This window comes from Melospiza melodia, chromosome 9 (genome assembly GCF_035770615.1).
Source record: "Melospiza melodia melodia isolate bMelMel2 chromosome 9, bMelMel2.pri, whole genome shotgun sequence".
NCBI lineage: Eukaryota > Metazoa > Chordata > Aves > Passeriformes > Passerellidae > Melospiza > Melospiza melodia.
In genome coordinates, this window is record NC_086202.1 from 17,082,724 (window position 1) to 17,101,488 (window position 18,765).

Here is an 18,765-nt window from a genome sequence, read left to right on the forward strand (position 1 = left end):
TGGGATGCTTTTGTGCAAGACCCCGGGGCACTTGTGTGGTTCTGATTCATGGCAGTCACATCATGGTCCAAGAAAGTGCCTCCAGTCAATTCTGTGTGTCTGGGATCTGGGGCTATAGATAAGCCACTATAAGCCACTAGTGCTTGTCCAGCTTTATCTGAGGGTGTCAGTACTCCAAAAATGAGAAATCAAACCTGTCATTTTCTCCTACCAGCAGGGTAGGAGGTGGGAGCAGCAGCAATTTGTGTGAGTTCTTCCCAGCTATAAAGCTAAAAAGTAATGAGAAGCTTAAAATAGGTGGGCAGGACAAGCTCTTTACTAGCCAGGTAGAACCTTAGAATGCCCTTCAATTATGTCCTAGAACTGCTGGGAAGCTGAGGTTATTCTGACTCCCAAGAGTTCTGTTTTTATGAGAGATTTCTTCTTTCTTCTCTGTTCTCCCCCATAAGTCCTTTCTGGTTCTCCTAGGAAGACAAGCTATTCCTGAGTGCAGGAAAGCACCACCTGCTGAGTTCTTGGGTCCTGCTGTCAGAAACAGGACAGTCCTGCTCAGGACATGGATAAACTCCCAGGAGCATGGGCAAGACTCCTTCCCCTCAGTGCTGCTGCCTCTGGCTGTCCTGCAAGCCAAGCCCACCCTGGGCTGTGCTCCCTGCCAGCCCCTCTGGGGCACACACGAAGCCACCTGTGTGACATGGCATCTCCTGAGCCCCCAGCCATCATGAGGTGTCCTGGGAATGCTCCCAGGCCTGTCAGCTCCTCAAGCAGAGCCTATGGTGTGGGATGAGATCCAGCAGCAGGATAGGATGTGGAGCTGTCACACAGTGTGCCAGACACAAAACAAGGGGGTGGAGAGGGGCTGAGGAGAGTAACTCATAAAATCACAGCTGAAGATGAAATCTGAGGGCAAGATCAGGTTGTGATCTGTAGAAACTGGTTGAAAATTTGAAATTGAAGCATTGGGCATAAACCCCTGTTTAAAGCAGAGCAGAAGGCACCAGAGAGAGAGAAGGGCTGGATGGAAGTGCATGGAGAGTACCCCATGTCCCATGGGCAGCACATGGCACCCTAAATCCTGCAGCACCCCTGCAAACAGGCACAACTGTTGGATGTGCTGGGAGGTTTCTAGAAAGGATCAGCTTGTTTCATCTGCCTGTGGCAAGCCCAGCCTGGCAACCCCCAGCTGGGTTTTGCATGTGGCCCAGCCAGAAGATGAAGATTTACAGCAGGAAGTCCGAAATGTCGCATCAGCAAAGCTGTTCTTGCTCCAGCTCCAGGCACCTGTGGCATGCTGCTGCTCTTTCAAGAGCACTGGTGCAAGGGTTTGCCCAGCTTTCCTGTGAGCTGCCTCAGGAAGTGGTCTGCCCTGAGAAAATAATGCTGAGGGAAATGAAGGGAAATGGTCATCTTTGGTTTATTTTATAAAGTCAGATCTCTTCCTTGATTCCATGGTGTGGCGTGATGGGGAAGGTCAGTGTGCCAGAATTAAATAGCTAGCAGGCACTAAGGCAGTATTGCTTCATAATTTTTGTGTAACAAAACCATAATCAAAATATGATTTTTCCTGCAGATGCCAGAAAGGCTGTGCCATAACCACACTGCTGGATAAGCACAATGCTTTTCTGTTTCTACTACTACATCATTATATTCATATTTCTCCTTCACAGAGAATGCTTTACAGGCACAAAAGAACTGATTTTATGTTTGATAAGTTATTGAATGGTAGAGCAGAAAATGGAGAGGAAGACGGAAGTCTTACAAACAGAAATTTTCTATAGAGTGCAATCCAAGATTTCTCTAATCTTGTATTAGTTTTTCCCTAAGTCTTTCTCTAATGCTGTCATGTTTAAAATAGAGAACTCTTGAAAAATCTTTGCTTGCATAACCACTTATGCTGCCTTGAGAATGAAATTATCTCCATTGTGTTCAGGTTTGAGAAAGTTCTGTGTTTATGGGAGCTGCTTCATAAGTAAACACTTATAGAAGCAGCTTTATTTTTTGCCAATTACTCTTTTATATTTTGGTAATCTTTGTCTAAACAGATTTAAGCTAGTGACTAATACAGTTGTCAGCTACCCACTTGTTTCCATTTCCCATGAATGTCACAAGCAGCCTCTGGCTGCCTTCAAGCAAACCTGATGGTGGCATGACAGTCTCAAGGTCGGCAAGGTTCTCCAGGTGTGAAAACACAGTGCAGTTAAGAACTAATTTTGACTTCCTATGCTGATGACATCCCCACTTTCCCTAGATTGAGTGTTCCTGCAGGCATGACTGACAGAGGGTTGCACAAGCACAGAGTTAATGCTGTGCTGCTCTTGTGCAGTCGTGGCTTGTGCCTGGATTCCTCAGTGTTTAATCTAGGTGGCATCTCCACTCTTTCTTCACTATAAAGTCTGTATCCTCCTTATCTGTTTATCTGCAAGCTGGAGAACATGTTTTCTGTGGCTGGTATCCTGTTCTCAGATTTGCTTGAGATTGGGCAGAGCTGGTAAAGCCATTGGGAAAAGGAGGAGGAGCATGACTGACTTCCACACAGGGTCAGAGTGGTCTCAGGGAAGCTGGGTTGGAAGTGGCTGTCTCATGCCCTGGGATGGCAGGGAAGGGAGGCAGAGTAGAGCAGAGGGAAGGGTGCTGGGGGATTCTCCAGTCCCTGCCCAGCCTGCCAGGCACACCTTTCCTCATCCAAGGCAGGCAGTGGCCTCTGGGAGCTGCCTGCCTGTGGCAATGGCTCGGTTGTCTATGCCATGAACCTCCTGAGCAGGTGCCCCAGCCACAAAAACAGCATTGAGCACTCTGTCATTCTGCTTCTGGGGAGGCCTCAAAGTACTGCAGAGCCCTCATCTGCAGGAGAGCAGGAGCCCTTAAACCTTTGTTGCTAGAAAGAAGAGGAAAGATGGTGTTGGAAGAGTCTGCTGACTTTTCTCTCTATATCTCTCCAGAAATAAAGAATCTAAAGGTCACTTCATGGAATTTCTTCAACCCCAGAAGCCCTTGCCTTGGGAATGCAGCTACAAGATCAGTTCCTTCAGGAGCACTGTAAGCACAGTCATTCTGAATGTCTGTTCTTCTTTAATTCCTGGTGTTTTCCTTTGAGATTAAACAGTATGTTGCCAGTATCTGGCTGGATTTAATTTGGGTAAAGTGGAAAAAGCCAAACTACATCCTTTTATATAACTCTAGCCTAACCCCTGGGACAACTCTGAATCCATAGAACTCTATTGTCTTGTCTTAATAACTGGTTCCTATCCTTTTTGTTGCTTAACTTACATGAGATTAGTAAAAATTAAGCACTTATTAGAAGTTTTCTGATGGCAGCAATTGAAAAGGCAATGTGATATGTAGAAATTGTTTATTAGTCCACAAATCTTTTGAGGGACATAGCAGTATCTGTTTGCTTCTCTGCCACACAGTCTATACTTCCTTGTCTTGTAAATATTCATTTATATGCACACCAGATCCATGAAGAGCTCCATGGACCAGGGGCAGCACCTGCCAAGACCACGGGCAGTTTCTCTTTGGAGTGGCTGAATGGAAATTGAGAAGTTTCCTCTTTCGGTGCCAGAACAATAATTAATGCCTAATGAATTTCCTGTTGGCAAATAGGCACTTTTATCATCCTTATGTAACATTGATGTTGTTGCCAGCTAAGTTAGATGGTATTAAGGGGATCTTTGAAGATAAATGCTTGTGGCTCTTTTTATGATTTGAATGTTATGTCCAGAGCAACTTGCTGAGGCAGAATTTTGAAAAGAAAAGTATGCAAGTTTAAGGCCCTTGCCAAGTATGGGCACCCTGTTACCTGCAGGAGTGTTTCCAGCTGCAGGAAGGTCTAAAGGTGAAGTTCTGGGCTGTGCCTCTCAGGGGTGCAGTGCAGAAGTTAAGGCTCAGCGAGCTGTGGGCTGTGTCAGCCCCAGGCACTTCTTCTGGGAGCTGGAAGAGACTTGTCAGTAACTCAGTAAAATTGGGTGTTTATGCAAGTGGTGACTGATTTATGGTTCTGAAGTAAACCTGGGCATTTCGTGGTATTGTCTCCTGTGCAAATTGACTTCTCTACCCTACAGCTATGCTCCACGCAGTCAGCACCAAGGGAATCCTCCACTGATGCCAATCTGGAAATTCTTTTTGTTTTGATGAGGGGAGATAAAAATTTGTTTTCTACAGGCTTTTGAATGTTTTTTTTTTTTTGAAAATTAGTATAATTTAATGCATCCTAGTCATGGATTCATCATTAAAAAGGTTTTATTTTTAATTGTAATTAGTTGAGGTAGACTTGATCTACTTCTGCTTTTAGGGATCCTACTGGAACTGCTCCGACTGAGCTCAGTGTATGCAAGATGAGACTCGCCTGGCTGGCTGTTACAGAGTGCAGAACACTTTTATTTCTGATGAGACTTCCTGGTCAGGTGATTTTATTTGAGATAAAATTGTAATTTCCAGTCATGTTTCCATTTGAAGCTATTAATTTGCCGTGACAAAGTTCCTCAGTAACCTCTGCTGACTGACTGACCCCCCGACATTGACCAAATGTTCAAATAGTTTTCCTATTAGCAATAGCCAGACACAGAGTTTTGGATGGAACTTTGTAACAAGGATTTTGTTCTGGCTTTTTGTTTACATGGTCTAATTTCCCCCTCCCTCAGAGACTGTTTATAATTCTCTTGAGATTTTCCTCTTATGAGAAAAAAGTAGCACAGAAGATGAATTGCCACATTAGTCGATGAAACATTTTGGCTGTAATATGCAAGCAGACATTCTTCTTGAGTCTCTGAGGTAGGATATAAGTATTTGCTTCTGTAGTTTCCAAATTTGGTGGGGATTTTTTCTACACAGTTTTGTTGTTCTGTCTGTACAGGTGTAGGTCCCCTGCCCCACTGGCAGCCACAGTCCCTCTGGGTCTGTGAGGTGAGAAACTGCTTTGAGGCACAGAGCTTCTGTCAGTGACCTTGGGGAGATGTCGGTACCCCAGTTTTTGGTGGGAGGGCAAGGAAAAGCCAGAGGGACTCAGAAATGGCATCAGTTCTGTTGGCAGCTCCTTCCTGAGTCACTGGGCCAGAGCTGTCTAGATGTGGCCGTGCCAGGCTGGTGCCAGTGCCCTCCAGCCCTGCTGGGGGCTTGGTGTCATCTCCAGGTGCACAGAGTCCTGGGGCAGGGAGCTGACACACCCTGCAGGGAAATGAAATAAGAAATCTTGCTTGGCATGTGATGGGAGGAAGTAAAGCAAATGTTCCCTGGTTTTGAATGTCCTCATGCAAGGTCAGTTAAAAAAAAGACAAACCAACCAAACAAAAGCAAACCAAAAAAATAACTTCCTGTACCACTGAGATGGCACTTACACCCAGTGCTAATATTCATATTTGCACCTGACTTTAAGAGAGCCCAGACTAGGGGGGAAGGGGTTGCAGCACATGCGTGGTTTTTATAGTGGCCAGAACAGGATTTTCTCACCACTACAATAAGACTTTTGCTTAGGATGAGAATATAGAGTGGAGAAAACAGACAAGCAGAGATAGAGAATGGCAAGTAAGCAGCCAGCCAAAACCAAACCACTTCCATGTAAACACTCTGGAAGCTGCAGGCACTGTGCTGAGCCTAGTTCAGAGGAAGACGCAGATCACGAGATTTTCTTTCACTGCTTCCATGTGAGACATGTTCTTCTTGTTCCCTTTTGGTCATATCAATTGCAATATCTGGGGGCAGATGAGCCTTACCACCAGCACCATGGAGCAGAGACAATTATAAAACCTTGCTACAGGAAGGGAAGTGAGAAGTGGTGGTGTAGGAAGATGGAAGGACTTAGCTAGCTCTGGTTAGACTGACCAGATGTTGGGTTTTTTAAAGGACAGAAGCAGAAGATTGTTCTTGAATCTTTTAAGGAAGAGGAAGATGAGCTGGGTCAGATGAGCAGTGGAGGAGCTTGGGCTGAGATCCTTATCTTCCCCTGTCATGAAATAATAATGAAAGCAGAATAAACATGTCTGGTGCTGCGGCTTAATGGGTGAACACTCTGCATCTTGTGGGCAAAATGAGAACACAGAGCATCCTGGGACTGTTCATCAGAATGGCAAAGAGGTCCACAAACTCTGGAATTGTTTCTGTCAAGGAATATTACTGATTCTCTTTCCTGCAGTGGCACATCCCTTTCTACAACACCTCTGTTAGCTACTGACACAGAAACATGACACAATCAGGCAGCTTTTGCTGTTCCCTCAACTCATTTTCTCCCCATCTCTGATCCCAACATGCTTTCTCTGTCCATGTTTCAGTTGTTGCTGTTCAAACTTCAGCTGCTTCAGGCATATCCTGGATATTTCTTTGTTTCTTCTCACTGGTGTTAGCCTTGTTGTTCCTACTTAGTGAAGCAGTCTTAAGAGGTCTGAATGAAGAAGGCAGGAAACAAAACCATTCTGACACTGTGGAAACAGCCTATTTTTTCTTCCCCAGCAAACACAATCTGGACAGCAGGACTGGGAATAAGCTCTTTTTTGAAGTGTTTTATTGGGAGATACATTGTGATGTACGTCATGGTGAATTTACCAGGCACAGATGGTCACTGCTTTTCCCTAGGGGAAGACAGCAAAGAGACACCCTAGGTTTGCCACAGTGGAAAAGCAAATATCTAGAAATTCTGCTTGAAATATGGTCTATTCCCCTTGGTAAGAGTGGATGCCATGATAGGAGTCAAGTCCTGTAATAAATGTGTCCTGAAAGGCGGGATTTCTGATCCCTGCTGCTATTTAGGACAGAAGAGCTGTGGGTTTGGAAGAAAACACACTTCTACAAAGCCCACAGGTCTTCTGTCCCTGTCACTGTCCTAGAACATACCCTGGGACACAGGAGAGAAAATGAAGAACTCAAGGAAAGATTGATAAAATTCCTCTTCTTCCAGGTCAGTTTTGCCTGTGGAAAGTTTCTGTGCAGAACAGGATCCTTGGCAAGAATGCACCTCTGCCAGGTGAGAAGCAGATGCCCTCAAGACCAGGCAAAGTCTCCAATGTTTTTCTTCCTGTTTGCTCCAGGAATAATTAGTGGGTTATGGGAACAAAGCTGGGAGCTGTTTCTTTGCCTGTCATCCTGGAGTGCATGGGGTGGTTTCCAAGCTGGAAAAGGATGGGCAAATATCAGATAGGAGGGGCTGAGGGGCTCAAGGTGTCCAGGTACAAGCTATTCCTCTTGCCAGAGCAATTTTTTGGCTCAGTCCCAGTGTGCTCTCAGGTTATTCCTGAGGAAGAAGGTGGCTGGCAGTAGCTTGCACAAAGTGTTCTGGCAGTGGCAACCCGTTCCTTGCTGGTGTCCTCCCCAAACGTGCACACACTGCACTGAGGGGTTGTGCCATGCCTGAGCATAGCTCCACTGCTTTCAAGGAGCACCACACTGACAGTCTGTGCATTGCACACCCAGTTTGTGTGCATGCAGCAAAAACTTTTTTTTTTCTTTTGCAATAGCAGCAGATCCATTCTTTTTGTGGAAATAGGTTGACCAAAAAATTGAGAGATTCTGGCGTATTTCTGGTCCTCAACATTGGAGATGCTCAAGGCCACGGCTGAAATTCAAGTACAACCCAAGAGATAACTTTAAGAGGTTTAAGACTAGGTAGGTGATAGATGGGATAAAATGTTGATGGCCATTTATGCAGTTTGGCTATTATTTTTTGACACCTTCATTTAACAGTGAAGGAGGAAAACCATTTTTTTGCAGATGGAGGCTATGTGAAGCCACTGTCCCATTGTTTGTCATGCAAAAGTTTTATCTTGCACTTGATGTGGGATGGCTGCAGCTGTTGAAACAATCTAGCTTCCTGAAAGTAAGTAAAATATTTATGTTGTTTTGCTTTTTTAAACTTGAAAATGGCAAAACTGAATATTGACATTTATCCAGTTAATAAAAGCAGAAGCCAAGTATATCCTTGTATTTAAATATAGGTCCCAGAATTATTTTGGAGTAACAGCTCATTGAGTATTGAGCTCATACATGTTATAGTTCCTTTTCCTTTCTTCCTGCATATTAGGTAATAGGAATTATTTTTTTTTCTGTGATGTATCATTATGCAGCACATCATATCCCTTGGTCTGGGCTTTTTCCTACACGTCTCAAAACTCAACTCTTCTTCAGTTCTCTATTTCGATTCTTTCCACACACGGATGGAACTGAAAGTTTCTGCAACCATTGCACAATGTGACAGAGAGCCTTCCAGAGCAGCTGTCTGGAAAGTGTGGTCTGAGTCCTGTGGTAAGGAGACATCATCCTCTTGCAATTCCAGTACAACTTAGACTGGTAGAAGTTAAAAAATAATTGTACAGAAAAGAATGAGTTATGTCAGCCATCTAAAGGCAAAGAAAATTAAATCTATTAATTTCCAAGGGATTATTCTAATAGGCCTAGGCTTGATTAGTGCCAAGGAAACTCTTTCTTCGACTGTAGCTACATAACAAAATTAGTTGTTTAGGTGTGTTGCCTACAGCAGTGGCATGGGACACACCTTATATTGACACTGGTCAGGCCAAGGCAGAAAAATGCCAAACAAATAAACAGGCAGCCATAAGACATATTGGTTTGTGCTTTGGTAGCATCCCTGATCTTCTTCCTTTTACTTACAGTTCCTTTTTTAAAATAGAAATAATTTACCTATTTACCTATGTTTTTCTTCCCATGCAGTCTCCATATCACCATGTCTGTCTTCTTCTCAGCCTGGTTTCCTGCAATGTCTTTTCCTGCGTCATCTTAGGTTCCTGTGTGCATCCCATATGCAATCAGCTCTGATTGCCTGTTGGGTTCCTACCATGTATTTACAGCTCTTCCTATTTATTTGGGCTGTCTCCCTATAGACTATCCTGTATCTGCCCTGTGATAAAGCAATTCAGAATACCCACAGAGAAACCTGCTGGCTGCCAGCAGTGCTGCTGATCCCTTCCTGGGGGAGGCAGGAAGGCATTAACTTGGTGTTGTGGTACCAGGGGAGATGGTGGCCTCTGTGATGAACCGTTGTCTTTGCTGATTTCATTCTGGAGGTGCCAGTAGCTTTTTATCTGACACACCTAAATGTAACATGTGCAGATAGAAGAAGAAAATCAGATTTTTAAAAGAAGAAAGTGAGTTTTGACATCTGTTGCTAATATTCTGAACATCTGTACTACTGCAGCCACCAAAAAGATTGCATGTAAAGGACAGAATATGACACATCTATATGTCTTCAATTATAGTGCATTTGCAAGTAGTGCTCCATGTATTTTAACATGGGTATTCAAATGCTGCTACAAATACAGAGCTTTGGCAGGTTAGTGGGAGGGCAGAGAGGCTGCTGAGATGAACTTCTGTCAGATGCCACCATATCTCAAACTGCAACAAACCTGAGAGGCCTCAGAATGATTTTTTGGGTGCTGGCTGTGTTCAGTGCTTGTTTGACTTGCTGAGCTGGCCTATGTTTTGGCTTCTGGTAAACATTGTGACTGATGTCCCAGTCCCCGGAGCTGTTTCAGCTGAGTGACCGCTGGCAGCCCTCTAGCACTGTGTTCTTCCAAACATTTGTCTGTTGCTGTGGCACATGCTGTTTACTTTATTTGCGTTCAGATGGGCTTTCTGTTAAACATTTTCTGTATTTCTTTTCCTTTTCCTTCTCACTTCATCTGAATGTAGCAAGTCTGACTGCTTGTGTAGGGAAAGGTGCCAAAGGAGCCTGTGCACAGCTTGGGTCGCAGAGTTTCCCCCCAGGCTGGTAAGTCAAGGAGCATCTCCAGGGATGTAGATCCAAAGGGAGGATTGGATGTCTGCCTGGGCTTGAGCTCCAAAGATTATCTGGAATCCAAAGTTATACTGGTCATAAACTGGTTCAGCATTGTCATCTGACAAGGAGTCTTCTCCAGGGTAGTGATGGATACAGTGAACAAAATAATTACATCTGTAGGATATTAGCTGTGTGATATGGACACTAAAGATGCTGACAACCCCTGGCATGAAAGGAAGCCCACCAGTAATGAATAGCATGCAGGACACATGGATATGTGAGATTTAGAGTACATGATGCCTGTTTCTCAGTATTCTTCAGTGTTTTGTTCATCTAAATTATTGCATGTGTTCTCACAACCAATTATACATTTATGTATAAAGTAATGCCTTTGAATTTGGGACAGAAGTACCTATTTGCCTTGCTTGGTTTAATGCATTTAGTATTACTGATATCCAGTTATCTAATTTAATTTCAGAACTTATTTTAGTGATAAGGTACTTTAAAAGGAGTTTCCTCTGGCACTGAGCAGTGTTCTTAATGAAGTTCTTATCTATACACATCCTAAAACCTTCTCTGAACAAGCACACCAAGGGTCACATCTGAAAAGTCAGCACCTTCTTTGGCTGCCTGCAATGTCCCAGCAGCAGGGAAGGAGCTGATTAATTATAATGATTCAGAAAGGCCATTGCAATGATTCAGAAAGAGCTGCAGTAGTAAAGGGCATAAGAGTTATGTTGAAATTAAATTTTAAAGACTAATTCCAGGAAAGCTAATTTTTGACTGGTCGCAATTCCTGGTACTGGTCTGGCTGTATCTTGTAACTAAATAGTGAAAAGATGGGTAAAGCAGCAAAGCTATGATGGCAAAGGGCAGGGGTTAATGATCTCTGGTTAGCATAAAATGTTATTTTTCTTGTAATTCTGATCTGATAACTCTTAATATTTCCAGAGATTTAATGGTTCCTTAGAAAGTTAAGGAATGTTTTTATATCCTGACAAAGTAACAGAAAATCATCCATTTAAAGAAACAAACTGCATACTTGTGGCCTTCTTACAATCAGGATGAGGCAGAAAAGAGAATTCCTTAGCAGACCCTTAGAATGACAGCAGAATAAAGGAAGCAGATACAGAGTTCTTTGAGATTATTTCTCTAAGTTAGGTGAATACAGACTTCATCCTGATGAAAGCAGTGCTTCCTCTGGAAATGAAGTCCAAAGCATAGTAATCTCCAATGTTTTCATACAGAGCCCAACTCCACGGGACTTCTCCCAGAGGAGATGTGAAAAAGAGCCAGGCTAAGCCAAGATCTGGTTGTGACAGCAAACTTGGTCCTGTGTAAAATACATTCACACTTGAAAAGCATGCCTGCAAGTTATGAGCCAAGGAAATTAATTTCAGATGTTATATTTTTGCCAAGTATTTGAGCATTAGAACACTAACTGCATCATTTCTGCTTCTTTTTCTGGGGTGGCAATGAATACAGGAGCTGTAGCAGAATTAGACTGAAATAACTGAGTGTAAGATTTTTGAAAAGAATCCTGAATTGGATATTGTATATCCCTAAGCATATCTACTGCCATGTGAGGGAAAGTCAGGAGTCCCTGCTTGTTCAATTGTACAAATAATGTATACATCTAAAAGTACACTTTTGCTTTGGAGACTAATCAGCAAGTTTCAGAGTCAACCATAGGGAAATTCAAGGGTAACTGAATTAGCCTGCTTTATCCTGCTAATGTCATCATGCAAAAAAAGGAGAAAAACAATGTTCCTTTCATTTTTGTGTGCTTGTCATTGTGATACAAGACACACCCCTCAAAGAAATGCTGGGAAGACTAGTGCTGTGTAAACTAAAGGTGCAAGAAAAAACAAATAGGAAAGCCAAAAAGCATGGCAATCATGTTCAAATATGCAAAGGGCTGGTGTTGAAAGGGTGGCAACCATCTCTTCTGCATGTTGTGGTGAGTATGGCAGGGCTGGAAATATACTAGGAGTTCATTTTGATATTAAGACATAGTTGTGAAGAGTAGAAGTTGAGAAATATCAATATGAGGAGTTTTGGAATCTCCATCTCTGAGATAGGACCAAAACATCTAGTTAATCCTTCTTCAGGGCAAAGGACCAGCAGGGTAAAGGAGTGACATAAATGACCTTAAGTCTCAGAAAGTACTAGTAGCTTTTGGAGTAGAAGGACTTTTGTTCATCTATTTTAAGATGGCTGGAATTTCCAGCCCTTTCTTATCTAAATAGGAACTCTCTCTGGAGTCCATTGTTCAACAGGAAAAATTCCTGGGTTTCACCTTAGCTGGAAGACCTAATTTCCTGTTTGATATTTTGAACAGAACTGTGTTCTCAAAGAAGAAAGTCCCAGACACCTTATTAGGAAAAAAGAACAATACAAAAGAAAAATCCCAAAGGACAGTGTAGTGTGACCAAGTAAGAAACTTTACAGTGTAACACGGCCTTCATAGCATGTCTTTTATTCTTGCTAACTCCTGCAATCTAACCCAAAACAGTTCCACAGAAAATCTCAGGTACTTAATGTCTCAGTAGATGCCAGTGTCAACAAATGAGGTCTCAGTGCTGAGCCCCTGAGCATTTGCTGGGTTTATAAATGACAATTCCTTGGCTGCCTTTCCTGTGCCAAGTGGCCACCTGATAGCCAGTGTGGCTGACCTGATCATTTAGGGTACCCTGGAACAGAGAGAATCCATCTCAAACTTACTCAGCAATGAATATTTCAGTACACACAGTGGAACAGCCTCAACAAGAGTAATGAGGAAAGAGATGTCCTCAAATGGCCCAGACTTACCTCTGGAAGGTGGGGGACTTGCCTGCAATTTTCTGCTCCAGAGCACAGAAGATTTTCCAGCCAAGTGCTGCTACAGCTCATGTCAGTGTTCACATGTCCAGCGCCAATAAATGTGAGGTTAGAGCAGAAGAAGGAGGAAGAACTTGCATTTCTTTGCTTGATAATGTGTCAAGACACCGAAAAGGTAGGCATCATTGCATTTTAAGTTATGCCTTTAGTTCCAAGAGTCCTGTTCTAGTAGATTTTGGTTTTAAAAATTCGCTCTGCTTTTTGACTCTGTCATGGATGGCCCTGTGGACTTTCCCATACTGAGGTTTTCTGCAAGTCTGCCTAGATTTGTTAAGTAGCGAGTGTAAGCTGATGGCTGATTAAAACCTCAGGTGGAATGCTGCCTAGAAAAGAAAAATTCTGCTTGCTTTCTAGTGATAATAGTCTCTTCAATCCTAAGAGCTAACTTGAAACCAAGTAGAACAGGACTGCACTTGAGGTCCTATTTTGAACTACTTACAGCCTCTAACACTTGCTTTGCTGAAATTTTCTGCAGCTGGTTGCTGTCCAAACATAATGTATTGATTTAATTTGAATTAGTTACATTTGGAAGAACCATTTCCTGCACTTCAGGGAAACAATCTATACATGACTATCTTTCTTTGAAACACATCCACAGCTGAGATAAAAAAGTAGGAAAACAGTATTTCTTTTTGAGAAATGTTTTTGGCTATTTTGTTGGTGGCTGGTTTATAGCTGGATGAGTTAGGGGATGTTGAAAACAGCAGTTCTTGGAAGATCTGTGCATTTTATTGGGATTGTGTAGGAATGTCTCTGGACGAGGGAGAATGAAACTGGTCTCTGAAAGACTGTTGACTTACACAGAACAGATCTTTTATCTTGTTTCCAGCCCCCATATTAAAGCTCATTCATTTCCTCATCTGTTCTCACTTACAAATAAGAAGAGACCTTAAAAAGTTGCATTTACAGCAGGTTAATAACCTTACAGTTGTAAAGGCAAGCAATGATAAGAGGGCATAGAACCCCGGGAGTTTTCCAGGCATGTTGCTGTTCCCTGCAGTGTGAATTCCCTGGGCCACCTGATAAATGTAACTGGGCTGCAGTCAGTACCCCAGGGACCTTGCAGTGGGGCCACAGCTCAGGAATCCTTGAAGGCATTTGCCAATGTAACTGTTCACCTGACTGCTTGTCCTGGGCTCCCTAAAGGCTGCCTGTTACCTGTTATTATTATTTGGGTGGCATTGATTATTGCTGCTCATTTCTTTCCTCATAGCATCTGTATGGGCTGCTCTCTGCTGTATGGGCTCCTTGTAGCAGTGTGTCTGTTGTCAGAGAGAAGCTTTTGAGTGCTGCAGGGGGATCTGAATAAAGCTCCTACAAGAAGGTGCTTTCTTGGGAAAGACATCTCAGTAAAGGAGCTGTGTACCTTGCACAGCTCCTTGCTGAGTTGTTGTTTCCCAAAGATACATAAATAGACCTAACAAAAAAGCACAGGACATGGAGTACTTTGCAACCTCTGTCTGATGTCTCCTCGTACAGGATTATATATCTTCAAGCACTCATAGTTGTCCCAGTTTTTCTGATGGAAGCAAAAGCCATAGATTCTGTAAGATTAAAAAAAAAATCTTGGCAAATCTTCATGAGGTGGTTATTCCCAACATTTCTGTAGCTAGAACAGAAGTCAAAACTGCATGTAATGTATAGTTATTTAAAATGATAGGCTAACTCATGACCCTGGAAAAGAAAGTAGACAGGACCATTTGCAATAGCATGTTGCAGTAATTAAGGGTATTATTCATAAGCCAGTTCCTCCAAAAAGCCTCTAAACTGTTACCACCCACTCTTTCACCTCCCTCAGCCTCACCAGTTGTTTTTTCACTTGACTGTGGTGATACACAGACTACCCTTCAGAGGGCCAAACTTTAGGACAGCCATCCTGTCTTCTCTAGGCTTTCACAGGCATTGCCAACACCTACCTTTGATTATATTTTGGCAGTTGTGCACGCTAGAATCAAAGTGAATGTCTAAGTCTCAACTGATTTAATTTATTAGTGAATATTTACTAAGGCAATGCACATTCGTGTTGGCACAGGTAGTGCAGCACGTACTTCAGTGCAGTGCCAGCTGCAGATTGCAGAGAGCTCACTTTGCAGCCTGTGTGTGTTGTTATGACACCGTTTTTCCATGTGCTCTTAGGTTTACAAGGAGCTCTGCCAAGCGATGTGCTGTGGTCTGGGAGCAGCGTGGGATCTCCCTGCCTGATCCAGGATTGCTTGGAGGGAGCCAGGCTGTGCCCATCCTCACTCCTGGGGACTGTCACAAAGCTGTCACACCGAGTTTTCACAGCACTGCGTGTGTCATTTTGAGTCTTGTGGAACACGGTTTGGGGGATCCAATGCAAAAACCAGAGCTGGCTCAGCACAATGACAGGCTCGGCTCTGCCAGAGAGAGGAGAGCGGACACAGCTGCCCCCTGCCGCGGGGACACGCGTGGGACAGACACACGGACACAGGCCTGCCACCTGCTGCGGGGACAGACACACGGACACAGCTGCCCCCTGCCCGCGGGGACACGCGTGGGACAGACACACGGACACAGGCTGCCACCTGCCATGGGGACATGCATGGGACAGACACACGGACACAGGCTGCCCCCTGCCCGTGGGGACAGGCAAGGACAGCCCCCGCTGCCCAGCGTGGTGCACAAACAAGTTTAAAGGAGCTTAATTCTGAAGAGATGTGAGTGGGAAGCTTGAAAATATTAGTTATTTAGGGAGCACTATGCATCCTTGGATAAATGAGGGGACACTGTCAGGTATGAAGTTAGCTCCTGCTCCACTTGCTCCAAGTACAGGAATAGGTGTTGTCCTTGTATCTTAGAGACACACCTGGAACCCCAAGACCCTTTGGGGCAGCCCAGATCATGGCCATCCTTCCCACGGGCTGCAGTGACAGCCCCGGTCCCCACCCAGCCCAGCGGAGCCGGGTGCCAGGGCACAGCCAGCCCCCACAGGGACAGACAGTGCCATGCCAGGGGCCTCCCGGTGCTTCACAGCAGCTTGGGGAGTATCATAAAACATTCCCTGCAGCTTCAGCTGTCCCAGAGAAGTCTGGAGAGGGATCTTCATGTAGTTTTAAGGAAGGACTAGGAAAAGACCAAGAAACATAAACCTTCCAATACTGATAATCTGGAGAATGTATCAATCCTGTCGCTGACTCTAGGATAAACATGCAGGAAATGAAACTGGGTATTTCTGTTTCATCAGCTTCTTGTTCATGTCCCAGAGACACCCATACAGGCAGATCCATCCTGTCCTACAGGCAGCCAGTCATGTGGACATCACTGTGGGAAGATGCATGGGAGACAGGGTCAGTGTTTTCTGCTCTGCACGCCCCAGGAGTGTGGGATGCTCAGTGCTGGCTCCCCAAGGTCTGTGCCTTTGGATTCCTCCTGTCATTACTTTTTATCACTTACTTCTCTCCTACAATTGTTCAGGACCTATTGTTCCAGCATCCCCTTGGTCACAGACATTTTTTGCTGATTTTCCACTAGGCTGAAAATAAGTTGCACTTTATTACAACTGCTAGTATATCCAGGAAGCAAGAGACCATTGTGTAAAGTGATGGGAACGAGCTCTCTAGCACTCTGAAAGCTTTAAAAACCTTGCTTTCAGTTTGGAAGGGAATTTCAACTAAAACCACTGAAAAGGTCTTCAGAAAACGCTAACTCTGTGTTGTTTTGTGATTGTTCCCAAATCCCCCACAATTCTCAACCACAGCTCTGTGCTAGAGGCTAGATATGCATGGTGGGTGTTTTTGCTCTTGCTAGCAGTGGGGTAGCAGGAATGCGAGCTTCCCTTTGATGTCCAGAATCAAAGTATTGACAACACTAAGAGAGGGATGTGAATTTTGAGGTTGTATCTTCCCTCAAAACAGGAAAACTGCCAATCTCCAAGGCTTTTCCCAATACTCTTTTATTCTTCTCATGAATTCGTTGGTATTTTTTTTCCTTTTCTCTCCTTCATACAGGAAATAAGCCTGAGCTCTCACACTTCAATATGCTTGTCATGCTATCTGTGCAGAAACATTTCAGCCTCCTTGTACTGAGAACTTAATTTCTCAGCCATGTCTTTTCAAGAACTGGCAGCCTGCAGAATAACCTTGAAAATAATTTATTTCATATTGCAGCAGTCCTGTATACTAGAGCTGTCTTTAACCATTCCTGTGTTCTTCTGGTATGATATTAAAACATAATATTGCTTTTGTTTCTGTTATCTTCAGGTGTTTGGTTCGCTTGCAGAGCAGCTGTAACTGCACTGCATATTGCAGCATGGATGAACAGCTGGTGTGGGTGTGCACAGCAAAACAACCCTTGGAATTTCTGAACAAACATCTCACATGTGGGCACTTTCAATTTGAACTTGAGTAAGATCATCCCCCTGGCCTTTTTTCCTATGTTCCTGTTCTTCTATTGTAGTTATTTTAAAATAACAATTGTTTTGGGTGTACTATTTGCATGGCACATGATATTGTTTTGCAAAATTTTGGCTTCCTGAAGAGAGAACTTTTCCTTTTCCAGTAATCTGCTTTTCAGAACGTGACAAGTCATTCCCTGGGCAAGTTTCTCTTTCAGTTTTCACTTGCTTTTCTGATGCTGTGTTTCTGTAAAACAGGGGAGTTTGGGCTTTGGTTTCATTTTTCTTATACAGCCTAGTTTGAAAATTATGTCAGAAGTGGGAGGCAATGGAAATTTGGATGTGCTGCTGCAGGCCAGCAGAACTAAACCACCTTCAGTCCCCGATCCAATTACTCTAAGCTTGATCCAGCTCTGCCCTGCACTGCTGACTGCAATGTAGACACATACAGACTCCTTTGAAAAAGCAACGGCACAGTATAATCAGTCCTCCTATTTGATGCAGAGTGTTACAGTTAAAAACAAAAAATTATGATGTATGCTAACCACCAGAGTCAACGGCAGTGTGAGCTGAGCCCTGCAGACCTCTCCTGAACAAAATCTGACTCATTGCTCAGGGACTTTTTTTAAACCATCCTTTTTATACTGAGGTTGGGGAATTCCAGTGTGATGAAAGATAAATTATCATTTTATTTCTCTGTCAGAAATTTATGAGATTTGGTGGCTCCGTTTTAAGATGACTGTAGTTCAGATTGGTCAGTTCCCTGCTCCTCTGGAACCCTGGGAGGTGGACCACCTTCATTTCTGCTGGCCAGATGCTTCACTTGGAGAGACAAAGCCAGAAGCCAAGGGAAGAAAAAGTTGAAGTCAAGCATCTGCCAACACAGCTTTAAGCTACATTCATGCCTTCCTGAATGGGACATGGTATAGGGAGCTGCCTATCTACCAGGGCATGTGAGAGCATGGAGCTCTCCTTCCTCCCTTGCTGTCTTGGCTTCTATACAACTGCATCCTACAGAAGATGGCACACCTGACCCCACTGCTGGGCTGCTTTTCTGAAAAGCAGATATTTTATTCTCTTAGGTATGCATATGATATTTTATTCTCTTAGATATGTGGACCCTGGCCAAAACAGGACCAGGAACAACACATTTTCATGGTGTGTCAGAGGTGTGCACGGAGAGCATAGATACAGGCCATTCACACAGTGCCACGTGTAATCAGTCCATGGATGCACAATTTGGCCCAGGGCTGTTGAATCATCTGACTGCAGCAGCCTGAAGGTTTTCCTTCAAAAAGCAGCACAGTGTGTGGATTTTGGCAATATAGCAGTGGATTATATACTTAGGAAAATGCAGCTGGATTAGAGGCTCCAAAGTGGGGTGGAAGGTTTTTCTGACTGCTTAGCATGGAAGGTGCTTAAGAGCTGTAAAACATACACTGGTTCTGGGCAGAATGTGCTCTGTGTCATTGAGACCTTTAACAGGTCAAGTCTATGAAACAGGTAATGAGTTCAAAGCTATGTCCTGCCTTTCCTTTAGGCTCCTGCTTGATGCCATGCACAGATTTTAGCTGTTTCCAAAGGCTATGTACTGCCTTCCCAGGTACCTCACTTCCAGCTATGTGACATTTTGGAGGAACTCCACACGGCTGTGGGCACCCAGCATTGGCAGGGGTTGATTGCCAGCCTCTGGCACCCTGTGGCCAGCCTTTCCTTGTCCTTTCCAGGTCCTGTGGTGGCAGCCATGGGACTCTACCCCACAGACCCAACACCCTGGTGGGCAGGTGAGAGCCAGCCCAGGTAGCTCTCCTCC

At 43.9% G+C, this 18,765-nt stretch overlaps 1 long non-coding RNA gene across 1 annotated transcript; it reads left to right on the plus strand.

Moving 5' to 3' along the window:
* The first annotated feature begins 4,298 nt into the window (after positions 1 to 4,298).
* Positions 4,299 to 12,544, plus strand: LOC134421662 (uncharacterized). The gene is made up of 4 exons (XR_010028652.1): positions 4,299 to 4,403; positions 6,887 to 6,952; positions 7,696 to 7,801; positions 12,462 to 12,544. It is a non-coding gene; the product is annotated as an uncharacterized LOC134421662 (long non-coding RNA).
* Positions 12,545 to 18,765: the final 6,221 nt, after the last annotated feature.